Genomic DNA, 13,853 nt, shown 5'->3' with positions numbered 1-13,853 from the left:
ATCAGATAACTCGAGATAGCCTGGACATATTTTTTTTCAAGAAGATTTATTTTCCATCTATTCTTTCCTTTAACAGTCACAACACAAGAGCCTTCCCTGAAAAAGTATAAAGGAGCACCACCTTCTGCATGAAATAAATCAATGGGTGTAGTAGTGGCAATAGCCACACAAAACTATAACCAGTATGCTTGCCAAAAAATAAGTGCATATAACGTACACGCATTGTTTTGCTTATTTATAAATATTTTTGTCCAACAGTGTTTATATAGCTCAAATCGACATGGGGAAACAAAAAAGCAAGGCTGATGGAATTAGTCCCGACTAGAATAGATTTTATCCAGATTAGGGAGACATGCTCTTACAGGTCGTAAATGTAGAAAACCGTACACGGTATTTAATTCTTTATCAATAGCGCTTTGTGTGCTGAGAAACTACACTGTCAACCACAACACTCTTGAGAAAGAGCAGCCTCAATCAATACTGTAGAACAATCTTTATGCATGCAATAACCTAGGGGGCCATGAACTCGGTGAATCTTAAGACAGATGGTGGTGGTTTCACTGGTTGATACACGTTAATGAGTACTGATAAACACGGTGATTAAAGCACATTTTTTGAGTGCTTATTACGAGTAATTGGCAATTGAGCAGTCAACCAAATTCTCCAACTGAAAATTGCTCCGGATTTAAACCCACGATTCTTAGCAGTGCCAGGCCAACATTACTATAATCCTCCCCCCCAGTTCACCACTTCCGACGTTTCAAGGTCCATTAAGCTTTTCGCACAGCCTTTTGTCAGTGGCAAAGTGCCATCTTACGACTGTCAAAATATGGCAAGACACAAAGCGCTGCCAATTTTTGCTTCCGGAACAGTGTCCTCCTTTCTAGATTTGAAGCTTTCGTGACTGCAAGGATTCATATTTAGGTTTTTTCGGTAAAGTCACGTAGGTAAAAAAATTTAAATTAATAAAAAATAAAATAAAAATCACGTTTCGGAGGCAACACCAGCTTCCGTCGGAAGATGGAAGCTTGTGTTGCCCCCGGAAACGTCGTGATTTTGTTTTATTTTACTTTTATTAATTTTATTTTTTTACCTACGTGACTTTACCGGAAAAAACCTAAGAATATAGTGTCCTCCTTCACAGATGTTAGCCTGGCCATGGGGGCAATTTTTCAAGGCGCAGCTATTACAGCATTACAAGTGCGGCTACGCAACACACCCACACAAACCAATGCGCCAGGGGAATTCTCAAACGCACCCCCCCCCCCCCCCCATTAGACGGCACAGGCCGAAATCTTTTCGGATCTCCCCCTCCCCTTGCCGTCCTAGTCTCTTCATTAGCACGCAGGGCAATGCTCGGGAGACGGACATGTTGTTTTTCCTGTTCTTCACTTGCGCAGCAAAAAACGCGCCGGGGACAGATTCGATTGGCAGAGTCGATTTGGGCACTCCATCTTGTCAGAGTTGCTTGCTGTAGAGGTTAAGAGACTCCTGCGTAATGGTTTAGTGATCAAATGCAGTCTACAAAGGTGAATGAAATCGGATTATTGTAATGGTGCCAGTTTACAGGACAAAGTCACCTAAATTACATTAAATAAACACTTTAATCCCTTCCCTCGGCTGAATCTTTTTACATTTTTGGCAGCACCACCACCGATTAAAGTAATGGGGATCCACAGGCACAGCTGAGTCATGCCTAACATCCAACTGTCAGAAGGTATTTATGTCAGTCAATTAAAAATAACTAGTTATCATTTGCTGAACCACTTCCGCTTTAATCCACCAAGTGAAAGATCAAACATTTTAATGCTGGATACCCCCCCCCCCTCCTAAACTGGCCAAGTGGATCAGGGGTAGAAGTAAGCGTTTCAAATTGGAAGGTTGAGAGTTAAAATCTGGCTGGGTGTTGACACTGCACCACCTCAAAATGCTCATTTGAGCCGGAAATCACCGACCTGAAGTCGTCCTCAGTCCTCTCGCTGGGATCAGGTCGCACACAGCGTTCACACGCGTGATCTTGGTAGAAGGATGCCTTTCATAACAAGTAAATATGTCCCCCTTCCAGTGATCAGGTAGCCACCAATCGATGAGCATTATTTTTTAAGCTTATAAAGCACGACTATCACATGATCATTGGCTATGCTGGATTTTTTTTAACCATTGCTATATATAAAATATTAGCATCAAGTAAACAGATTCATGACAAAACATCTTGAGCCACCATTTTAATATTAGTCTGAACTGTGAACGCTGTCGGGTTAAAACAAACCTAACATTCACAAGTGACGCTTTGGCACTCATAAAAAATAATTGCCGTGAGATAACAAAAATAGCACGTCATGAAAACAATATACATGCCACGCCAAAAAGGTAACTATTTTGTAAATGTTAAGGCGGATTATAATTAAAAGGAAGGTGCTCGTCTCACAGGTGCTTCCAACAGAGTGCAGCATGGCATGACTAAGCCCACAAGGCATTCACAAGACAGCAACACTCGCTACCGACTCAACCACCATCTCTATTTACCAAAAACCCGATAAAATATCGTGTTGCCACGATTAGTGGGCCTCCAAGCCTGGCTGCTCACCAGAGACCTTAACCACTGCTTTGGGCGCAAAAGGAATGTGGCCTTATGTGCTGGTTTTCCATGACTATTACAAATCATGCCCGAGCAAAGGTGTTTTTAAATGAAACCGTTTTGTTATTTCATCAGGTAAGGGCCAATGGGCTATACAGCTTTTTTCGTAAGCGATCGTGGGCTGCCAAAAGTGATAGTTCAACCTAGTGGTTTATCATGTGGAAATTTATAGCAGCCAAATAGTCTAAAACGTGTTTCTAAATGTAGAGGAAAAACTGGAGATTTCGGGAGAAAAATCCACACGACCACGGAGACATGCAAACTCCAAATATACAGGCGTCAAGGTAGGGATCGAATCCACGACCTCCTGTATACCAGGCGAGGCAGTTAAGCGACACAACTTGGTGTATTAAAAATACTTTCAATGTAAATTTCAAAGATCTAGTGGTCGAAAATATTTGAAACGCCGACCAGATAATGTAGCACATGGACTTCCATACCAACCGACCAAGCAAAAAACAATGGGAAACCATTTACAACTGCCACTATCAAAGCTGAACAATGTCGTGGGCTCAAGAATGGCTTTGTGTTACTGTGGCAGGATGCGAGAAGACAAAGAATGGGTTTGCGTCAAAGAAACGGGTTCGATTCCCGCTCACGGCCAACACCAGTGACAATCATCTGAACAGGTCATGGGCCTCCCCTAAGATTTGACTCCGCCTATAGGCGATATGTAAACATCGACATTAGGGAGACAGACGGCCACGCGAGGTGTTGGCCACCCAACCACGTGTGTGCCGTGCCAGCCTTGATAGGTGCTTTCTAGAAGAACTTGCCCTAAGTCTGTTAAGGCTATACTGGATTATTTGTCTGATGGGAGGGTATGACTGGGTGGGGTTTTTTTTGGCCACTGTTGCTGCCTGCCCCAATGTTTCCCTCCCACCCCGACATGCAAATTCATAGGCACAGGGCGGGGGGGGGGGGGAAGTGGCCTGGTTGCACTATTGTACCGAGCTTGGTACTGAAATAGTGTTAATTTATTAACTAATACACGTGTCAAGATGTTTAAAATGGTCCCATATAACAAATATTATTTATACAAATTATGTGAATTCCCCCCACCCTCATTAGGACTAGGGAAACAAAAAGACGGCCAGTGCAAAGGATGGGGCACAAATTAGATGTGCAGCAGAGGGAGCAGAGTAGAGCACAGTTTCAAAACCCACCGCACAAGCGAGGTGATGACGTGGCCCGTACGTAGAAAAACAGTGCACACACGAGACGAGATACATTTTTAATAACCACTTGGGGGGGGGGGATGTTTCGTGTGTGCCTTCAGCAATGCATGTTTTATAATCCAATAAAGACGTGTGGAGAACGGCCATAGCAAACTAGATATTTAATGTAATTAGGTGAACAGGCAAATTAATAATTTATATTAATATGCCAACATTTAACAAACAGGAAACTGCGCCAGCGATTTCCCGGCTCGCGTTTGTCGGTGACGTCAAGCGAATTGACAAAGGGATTATCGCAGGGCAGACCACAGGGCAGATGCGTAGCGTCACGTTAGGAGGGGGGGGGGGTTATTTTGTGCCCGTGCCTCGTCTATAATAAACACGCAAAAAAAATTTGCGGCAGTGAAAACCAATTTAAAAAAAGGTTGAACTTTTTTCGCGCCGTACGTAGCCAAACGTGCTAATCGGAGATTCAATCGAGGATATCTTAGACATCAATTATCCCCAAAGGTTTTGCGGCTTGCAAATGATTTCGGCAAACTAGAGGCTCATTTGAAGCGAATTAAAATTTAATGTGAATTTAATAAAACCATTTAAGCGGTCTTGCCGTGCTTAATTTGTGTTTCGATTATGTATCTTCTAAAAAACATCTGGCCCCGTCTCGCACCCCCAGGTTAAGAACGACGACTGCTTTACGCATCCCCCCCATTGGCACTCTCGTTCAGAACTGCCGCGGCGGGAGATCGCATCGGACTGTCGACTTGGGGGATTGCAAGTCGTGTTGTTCGCCATTCATTCACAGCGGTGTGACAGCCGTTTCCGATAAAGTGATAAATATTTAAGTAAAACCACGTTTCCGTTCCCTTACAAATTATGCACGCAGACAAAACAATTGATACATTTGGTCACGCGGTCAGAGGCGCAAAACGGGCCTTGTATAAGAACTACGATTTTATACGTGCTACCGCTTTGTTTAATTCGCTAAAACTCGCGTCAAAAATTATACGACGTAAAAAGTTACGAAAACGTTTCCACCAATTTGAATCGATCACAATTTAAATTAATTATCCGAAGGCTAATCTCCCCGAAAGGGTAGTTTTGGCCTCAACGAGGTGATGTTTGTTAAGACTGTACCGAATTGGTTAGTGGTGCACAATTTGTCAGATGGGCCAATGTGCCCACATTTTTTGTATTTATGTTTCTAGAGGGGTGAGCGGCATGCGAAGTGCGTTCATCCGATTGTGTTATTTAAACATGGTGTCGAGAACGCAGCGTTTCGGGACTATTCCCTTTGTCCTATCCGACTTGTATCGCGACAAAGCACGATCTTGTTACTACTGGAGGGACCTGTGCCACGAATTGTATTTAAAACGACGAATTTGTTCGATGGATCCTGCACACAGCATCGTGCTTTCAAGCTACACACCATTGCAATCGGACCGTAACACCACGCGTTTCCTCAAAGGCGTCCACCCCCACTGGCCAGTGAAAGGCCCTTCCGCCAGCAATAAAGGCGAGCGTGTAATTTCAGGGCTGCGCTTTTTACATTTAACCACATTTTGCGAAAGCGTCGAGTATGTTCCACCGTGTGGGTGGGGTTGTAAAAGGCGGAAAAAATGGTTGCTTATTTGTGGTCGATCGATAGAAGTTAAATCAGTTTTTTTTTAAACGTGCATAGTACAATAAAAGTGGTGTAACATTAAACAAAACCGTGTCCGATTGTGCTCGATAAACAATACAATTGATATGGATTTTGATGAACGCATTTTGTAAACGCACGGCTGGATAGGGAACCTTTAAAGCCATGCGACTTCCTTCAAAGGGTCTTAAAAGTGACCTTACTTTACCACAATGGCCAGCGGAGGTTAGTAAAAAAAAATACGATTACGGTTGGGTATATTTTCCCATTTTTAATGTAGTATTGAGTCACGCTGTAAATTGCAAAACGAGGTATTTAATAATTTAGGTTTTAATGTCCGGCGTGGGTCTAAGCCACTTTCCTAAAATCTCCAACCGCGAGCCTGCGCTGGGCCTCCGGCCGGCGCACGCGAATCCAATTTTCCCGCCAACCACAACGTGGCGGCGGGGCCTCTGAACAAATAAAGAGACGTTGAAAAAAAACCACAAACGCCGAAGAGAACAGCTCAAATGGGGCCGATACGAGGGTACAATTCGCACAAAGGCGACGTCGTGGCGAACGCAACAGGGAAGCCGCGCCGCCATGTTGCCTGCAGCGCACAAAGACGCGGCGGAGACAAAGGAGGCGACGTCAAGCGGCCGTCTCCTCCTCCTCCCTCCCTTCCTCCGCCACAGCAAACGCTCCCTCACAACACAACGCCTGGGAGACATTCTCTCAACGTCACATTTATTTTTGTTGTTGCTGCTGCTTAAGCCGAGAGAGAAACGAAACGAAGTGACGGTGGTGGTAGCGGCGGCGGCGGGGGAAAACGTCGCCATTGCGGCTTCGTCTTTTGTGCGTCGCTCGCCGGGGTGGAGATGTGTGTGTGTGTGGGTCGGGGGTGTCGTCTCTCACCTTCCTCACAGCCCCGTCAGCTTCGCGAGCCTCGCGGGATCCGCGGACCCGACGTTTATTAAACACGAAGACGACAAATTAAAACGTTTTGTGGTTTTGGCGATCTAACTACAAACAGGGACGGGGAAAAAAAAATCCCCCACTTCTACACCCCCCTCCCCTCCCCTCCCCCAACTGTTGTTGAGTTCGTGTTGGATTCGCGTTCTCCGCGAGTCGAAACAACTTCCTCGCGCAGAGACGCCACAGCAAGCGTAGCACCACCACCAACGCCGCCGCCAAACCACCGCCACGGCTCGCTCGCTACGAATGCTGAACGACGGCCGGTACGTCACATTTCAGGATCGACGCGATGACGTCGATGGCCTGCGCGATGACGTCGGCACCGACGCGATGACGTCGTGACCTGCGCGATGACGTCAGGACTTGCGAGATGACGTCAAAACCGACGCGATGACGATCGGACCGACGCGATGACGTCAGCACTTGCGCCGCGACGTCCGTGATCGGCGCGATGACGTCAGAACCGAGGCGAAGGTCGAGGCCGACGCGATGACATCACGACTGGCGCGATGACATCACGATCGGTGCGTTAACGTCTGAACTAACGCGATGACGTCAATACCGGCGTCGACGCCGGAGCCGATAGGATGACGTCACGACCCGCCTTGCATCGAGCGGCGCGATGACGTCACTGGATGTCACCGCTGTGTCGTTAACGCGTGACGTCACACACATCGATCGGCGCCAGAGTGCTGAGTCCATCAATGGCTTTGCTCACGCTTTGATGTTTCCCATCACCGCCACCTTTGTGCTGTTCGCCTTTTGGCGTTGTTCTCCGGTCGACTGGCACCGGTGGTGAGACGAGGCCATACACAGGAGGCTGTCTCTCTGGTGTAGGCCAATCGGTTTCAAAGACAATGCCATAGGGGCCGTCCATAAATGACGTCACGCACCTAGGGGGGGGGGGGCGGTCAGACATTTGTGACGATGTGTGACGAGGGGGGGGGGGTGAGAAATGTGACGTCACATCAAAATGCGCAACTTTAAATAAATATAGACAACACGTTCTACTTAATTAAATAAATGTTTTCTCCTACAACATCAGAGTGCAGCGCCACATTAAATACGCACTACAATGACAATAGTTTAAAGCCATTTGAAGCATGTTTTATTTTTGTGGGGGGGAACTTTGTGACGTCATATTTTAGGGGGGGGGTCTGACTTTTTGTGACGCCGTGTGGCGAAGAGGGGGGGGGGGGGAAATCGTCCAAAATCGCGTGACGTCATTTATGGACGGCCCCATACCTGTCAACCTCTTATCAGTTCCCTTATTACAGACCACTTCAAGGCCTTAATGGTCAGCCCGTGCCCTCATAAATCTCAACGTTTACCCTACAAAGTCCCATCACAAGGAAGAAACACAAACAAATATCAGTTTCAATGCCGTAGGGACCTGAAACACTAAATTCCCATGTACAAGAATACGGGCAAACCTTTATGGGTTGACAGGTATGCAATGCATGCGTTAGTATCGACGTTTGCTTGCATTTTTAAATCCTTTATATTAAGTTCGCTTGCTTGCTTGCGTGCTTGCTTGCTTGCTTAGGACCGTGCACATCTTTCGGTCGTTTTCTAACCCACTTCCCGTGATCCAATCGAGCTGACATTTTCCACACAGACTCGTTGTGCGAGACAATTAATGTTCGTGAAATGTTTTTCCAAAATTTTACACTGTTTAGGGAAAACAAATTTAATATTTAATTACCAATTGTTTAATACTGGCAGACAATCATCTGACCCATAGGTGGCAGCCATCTCAAGCCAGAGGACGAGAGGACTCTAGCCGCCACGCATATAAAGGATTTAGAGTGAAAAACTTTGTTTTTACGGGTTATACTTATTACCACGATTCTGTGTGGTTAACGCAGAAATGAAGCCCTCCTAATGGGTGTCTCTGTCGTGTGAGCATCTTAACAACCTCCCGGTGTTATTGCCGGGAAGGCTCCATCATATTCTCGTTTCATCACGGCTCTACTGCAATGTGTAGATGAGAGGACATCTGGGTACCCCAGGCCGAACGAGAGAGTTGGGTTATAAACGACACTCGTAGTACTAATCACATTCCTGCATTTCCCATAAATATGCTAAATTCCTCTTGATATGCAAATTCCTTTGTCAAGGCCCGCCCAGCTTATATATATGCTCCAAGCTCGTGTGCTGTTTCATTCAGACTCTGTCGCCTCGACGGACCTGGTTTTCACTTGAGGACGGCTGCTTGCGTTGTGGCCGAAACGTCGTGAGAATAATTGTATTATGTTTTATTTTTATTATTTTATTACTTCCCTTCTACGTGACTTTACCGAAAGAACCAAGAAGACTCGAATCCCCGTTCAGATGAAAATAATTCCACTTTACTGGACTTAAATTTAGATTTAAAGCTTTCGTGACTGCAGGGATTCATATTCTTGGTTCTTTCGGTGTGCCTATGTTTGTTCTCTCTCTATGTATCTCTGTGATATCTGTCTGCTTATATGTCTGTCTATATGTTTCTGGTTCTGTGCTTTATCCCTCTCTCAAATGTAGCATTCTCAGGAAGAACGTAATCAACCAGGTAGGGTGTTGACTGTTATGTTATCCGACTCTCTGTTGTATTACATTCCATTTCTAAGTATACTAGATTTGTGTTTCAATTTCATTTATAGCTGATGATGATTGCTTGTGTTGCAATCGAAACGTCGTATGCTAGTATTTAATTTATTATTTTATCTTTATACGTGACTTTACCGAAAGAACCAAAGAGTACTTCCTGCAGTCACGAAAGCTCAACATTAAGATTTCTTTCGGTAAAGTCAACTACGTGACTTTGCTGGACTTGCCATACCTTGGCAAGCCAGGAAGGTGGCGCTCAATCTGAATGTTGTGGTGTTAAAAAATATGCATGGGGGGGGGGGAGAAGTGTTGTTATAAAATATATATTCAGCGCGCCGTTAGCTGACACGCTAGACACACTCCTCCACTGGACATCTGTTAAAAAAAGCTTTATAGCTCATCGGATTCCTCCAAATATAAATAAGGATTCTGATTCTGAATGGATTCGTGGTCTCATGACACGGAAGTCGAAAGCAGATTTGGTGTAAATTGTATCAATACAAAGGCGAAATATTTCTATTAAGTAACACTGTAAAATGCTTCAAAGGACGAACCTGAGGACGGCTGCTTGCGTTGTGGCCGAATCGTCGTGAGAATTATTTTATTATGTTTTATTTTTATTATTTTATTACTTCCCTTCTACCTGACTGTACCGAAAGAACCAAGAAAATGTTAGCAGAATCAGAATATTTATGCAAACTGGAGGAATCCGATGAGCTATGAAGCTATTTTGTACAGATGTTCAGTAGGGGCCGGTCAGAACGTTGCAACAATAAGACAGAAACACGATAGGAGTGCAAAGTATAGGAAAGGTAAAGAAATCGCTTGAATTACAAATAAAGTTAAAAAATGTACCTGAGCTATTATGTCCTTTTTCAGAAGCGACCTGGTCACAAATGAATGCTCAACAAAGTGGCTTCGCAAAATAATCTAATCAAAATTAATGTTTATAAATCTGGAGTAAAAAAACAGCGGACTAGGAGAAAAAATCCGCGCGATCACAAACTCCAAATATACAAATGATATACGAATAAAACTACACTTTTATTTTACCAGGTAAGGCCCACTGAGCGATTAGCTCCTTTTTCAGAAGCGACCTGGCCACAAATGATAACTCAACGAAGTTGCTTGTGTGTGAAAATGTATCGCAGCCAAATAATCTAAACGCACACTTGGGCGTCAGGGTCGGGATCGAACCCAGGCCCTGTACAATGAGGATCAGTCCCCCTCCTTAACCGCATTCCGTCCCTCTCTTAAAGCCTCAACCACTTCTCCATTGCCTCGCCCCTCCACTCCTTCCCGTCTCGCCTCTACCTCTAAGTACCCCTCTATCGCAGTTACTCATTCCTCAATGCTTGTATAGCACGCCCCTGCTGTCTAAATCATTCTATTTTGTCACCGTTTTTATATTATATTAAGCGCCTTTGGGTGAAGGCGCTCTCTAATTATAGAGTGAGATAAGACAAGAATGACTGCTACAACTTTCTTTTTTGGATAAAGACTTGGATAATTGAGATCATACACTTGCTGCATTCCATCACGAGAATCTATGATTCTTAAAATAACACATCCGTCAATAAGTGTGGCTTTAAAAATAAAACAGAATATGATCGGTGACGTTTCGGCCAATGACCCAACCCTTGCCGCCTCCGTGGTGCTTGTGTACCCCTGCCAACAACATCACCAAAATACAGGGCGGCCCAAAATTCAGGACACGTATGGTTATTTAATTTATTGTAACACTGGAATTAAATGTTGGTTTACCGTATTATTCAATTCTTTGGTTCTTTCGGTAAAGTCACGTATAAAGATAAAATAATAAATTAAATAATAGCATACGACGTTTCGATTGCAACACAAGCAATCATTATCAGGTATAATAAAATAGCAACATAAAATCTAACCAGAAAACTATAGACAGACATATAAGCAGACAGATATCACCAAGATACATAGAGAGAGAGCAACACAGGTACAGAGAGGGAGATCGTCTCTGTGGGGTGGCCTTAAATAGACAGAGGGGGGCGGAGGCAGAGAGAGGGAGGGGTTAGAGAAAAACTTTACATGTCAATGAGTACGAAGAGACGCGTAGTAAAGTACGCATGCTTGAACATTAGGAGAGAGGGAGAAAGAACACACTAAATTAAATAACCTAGCAAAATATCGAAATGTTATGTAATACGACACAGAGAGTCGGTCAACACACAATTAACGCATAGCCTGGTCGATATATTATATTTAATTATATATTCTTCTTCTTCCTGTGCGATCACCCCAAATCCGTCGTCTGCAAAATTCGACCAAGAACGTGCGGTGGGTGAGAGGCGTTCATCCATCAATGTATGAATGTTCAAAGATTACAAATGTAATTTCTTTAAAGTCTTAAATTAATTTCAAAAAAGAATGCATGCACAATGCATTCATGTTAATGCGAGCAATTCTGAAAAATTGTTAAAATAAACGTAATACACCTACGTGATTCGTTAAAGTAAATATCAACCGATGTGTCCTGACTTTTGGGCCACTGTTTTTTTTCCAAAGCGAGCATTTTTCCAAGCTGAAAAAGTTAATTGGCTTGTTCAGTAGTTTTAACGCATGAAAATGTAATTTAGTTTTGCGTCTTGAGGAGGCCTTCAACCAGCGGTGCATTTAACATGGCTGATAGAATATACGATAACCATTACCATTATTTAGCTCATTATTGTTATTATTAGGCTGATTATCGTTGCTAATTGAAGTATGTTTTAATTTCATAACAGCATTTGTGCATTAATAAACACCATAATTAAAGCTGTAAGCAATATGCAGACTTTCCATTACATTAGTTGTTTGCGAACCGTTCCTCGAATTCAATTATGGGAGGGCGGGTCCTAAACATATTTTTTCCAATTCATTTGATCACTCAACTAGTTCTTGTATCACTAATAGTATTTACCGTAAAACAAAATTAAAGTACTATTAATATCAGAAAATTACAAGAACAAAGAGTTGGTTTCCAACCCTCCCCAGAAAACAAATATGCTGTGCCACATATACCCGTGGGTGGTTTTTGGGGCTTCCCAAGCAAACACGTGGCGCCAAGTGTTGACGTGAAGTTTTCGTGACTGCAGGGATCCATACCCTTTGGTTCTTTCGGTAAAGTCACTTCAGCAAAAAATGTTCTTGCTGTGGTGTTCCCCACCTGATGACGATTGCTTGTGTTGCAATCGAAACGTCGTGATTTTATTTATTTTGATTTAAAGCTTTCGTGACTGCAGGGATTCATCTTCTTGGTTCTTTCGGTAAAGTCACGTAGAAGAGAAATAATAAAAAAATAAAAATAAAACATAATAAAATACAATTCTCACGACGTTTCGGTCACAACGCAAGCAGCCGTCCTCAGGTGAAGAACAGGTCTGTCGGAAATACAGGATTCAGACGCTGTCTTTCCAACAGCTCTGTTCTTCACCTGAGGACGGCTGCTTGCGTTGTGGCCGAAACGTCGTGAGAATCGTATTTTATTATGTTTTATTTTATCATTGTATTATTTCCCTTCTATGTGGCTTCACCGAAAGAACCAAGAAGATTAATTAATTTTATTTTATACCTACGTGACTTTACCGAAAGAACCAAAGAGCAAGTTTTGACGGTTAAGCCAGCTCAATGCGAGTGCGCGTTGTTCGCGAGGACCTCCGCGTTTGCCCTGTTCGGCGAAATACATTATGCTGGCAAACTATTTTTAACCGCCTTCCGTGTGTTTCCTGCTATCGTTGCGAAGGCGTTGAGAGTCATTTCCCAAGAAAACGTTACTGAAAGTGGCCAAGTTTGAGACCTGCACGTCAACAGAAATAATCGTTTCCGTAAGTCATTCTCGGTTGGGAGGCGTTGTAACGAGTATATCATCATCATCATCATCACTCATCTATCTACTGTTAGATGAAGGCCTCCCTAAGCTGTCACCGTATATTTCGATTTAAAGCTTTCGTGACTGCAGGGATTCATCTTCTTGGTTCTTTCGGTAAAGTCACGTAGAAGGGAAATAATAAAATAATAAAAATAAAACATAATAAAATAATTCTCACGACGTTTTGGCCACAACGCAAGCAGCCGTCCTCAGGTGAAGAACAGGTCTGTCGGAAAGACAGCGTCATTTAGACGCTGTCTTTCCGACAGACCTGTTCTTCATTCAGACGCTGTCTTTCCGACAGACCTGTTCTTCACCTGAGGACGGCTGCTTGCGTTGTGGCCGAAACGTCGTGAGAATTATTTTATTATGTTTTATTTTTATTATTTTATTATTTCCCTTCTACGTGACTTTACCGAAAGAACCAAGAAGACTGTCACCGTATTTTATGATATCGCGATGCAAACATTGGTCTATCTCACGCGAGCTTACTTCATCGCCCCATCTCCACGTTGGACAGCTTCGTCTCTCCTATAAAACTATTTTTTTTTATTCTACCAAGTAAGGCCCACTGAGCTGTGTAGATCTTTTTCACAAGCGACCTGGCTATCACAAATGATAGCTCAAAGAAGTGGCTTATCATCGTGTGGACATTTATAGCAGCCAAATAATACTCTTAACGCTGGTTGATTCTAAATGTGGAGGGAAAATCGGACGACCCAGAGAAAAATGCACGCGACCACGGGGGGAGAGAGAGACACGCAAACTCCAAATATACAGCAGCAGGCGTCAGGGTCGGGATCTAACTCACGACTTCCTGCGTACCAGGCGAGGTAGTTAACATCTCCTAGCCACCGTGATGAGGATGAGAGAGAGAGAGACACGCAAACTCCAAATATACAGCAGCAGGCGTCAGGGTCGGAATCGAACTCACGACTTCCTGCGTACCAGGCGAGGGAGTTAAGATATCCT

Source organism: Lethenteron reissneri, chromosome 2 (assembly GCF_015708825.2).
Source record: "Lethenteron reissneri isolate LAM-NWPU_2019-01 chromosome 2, ASM1570882v1, whole genome shotgun sequence".
Classification (NCBI taxonomy): domain Eukaryota; kingdom Metazoa; phylum Chordata; class Hyperoartia; order Petromyzontiformes; family Petromyzontidae; genus Lethenteron; species Lethenteron reissneri.
The sequence above is the reverse complement of the archived record's forward strand: the minus strand, read 5'-3'. Positions refer to the sequence as shown.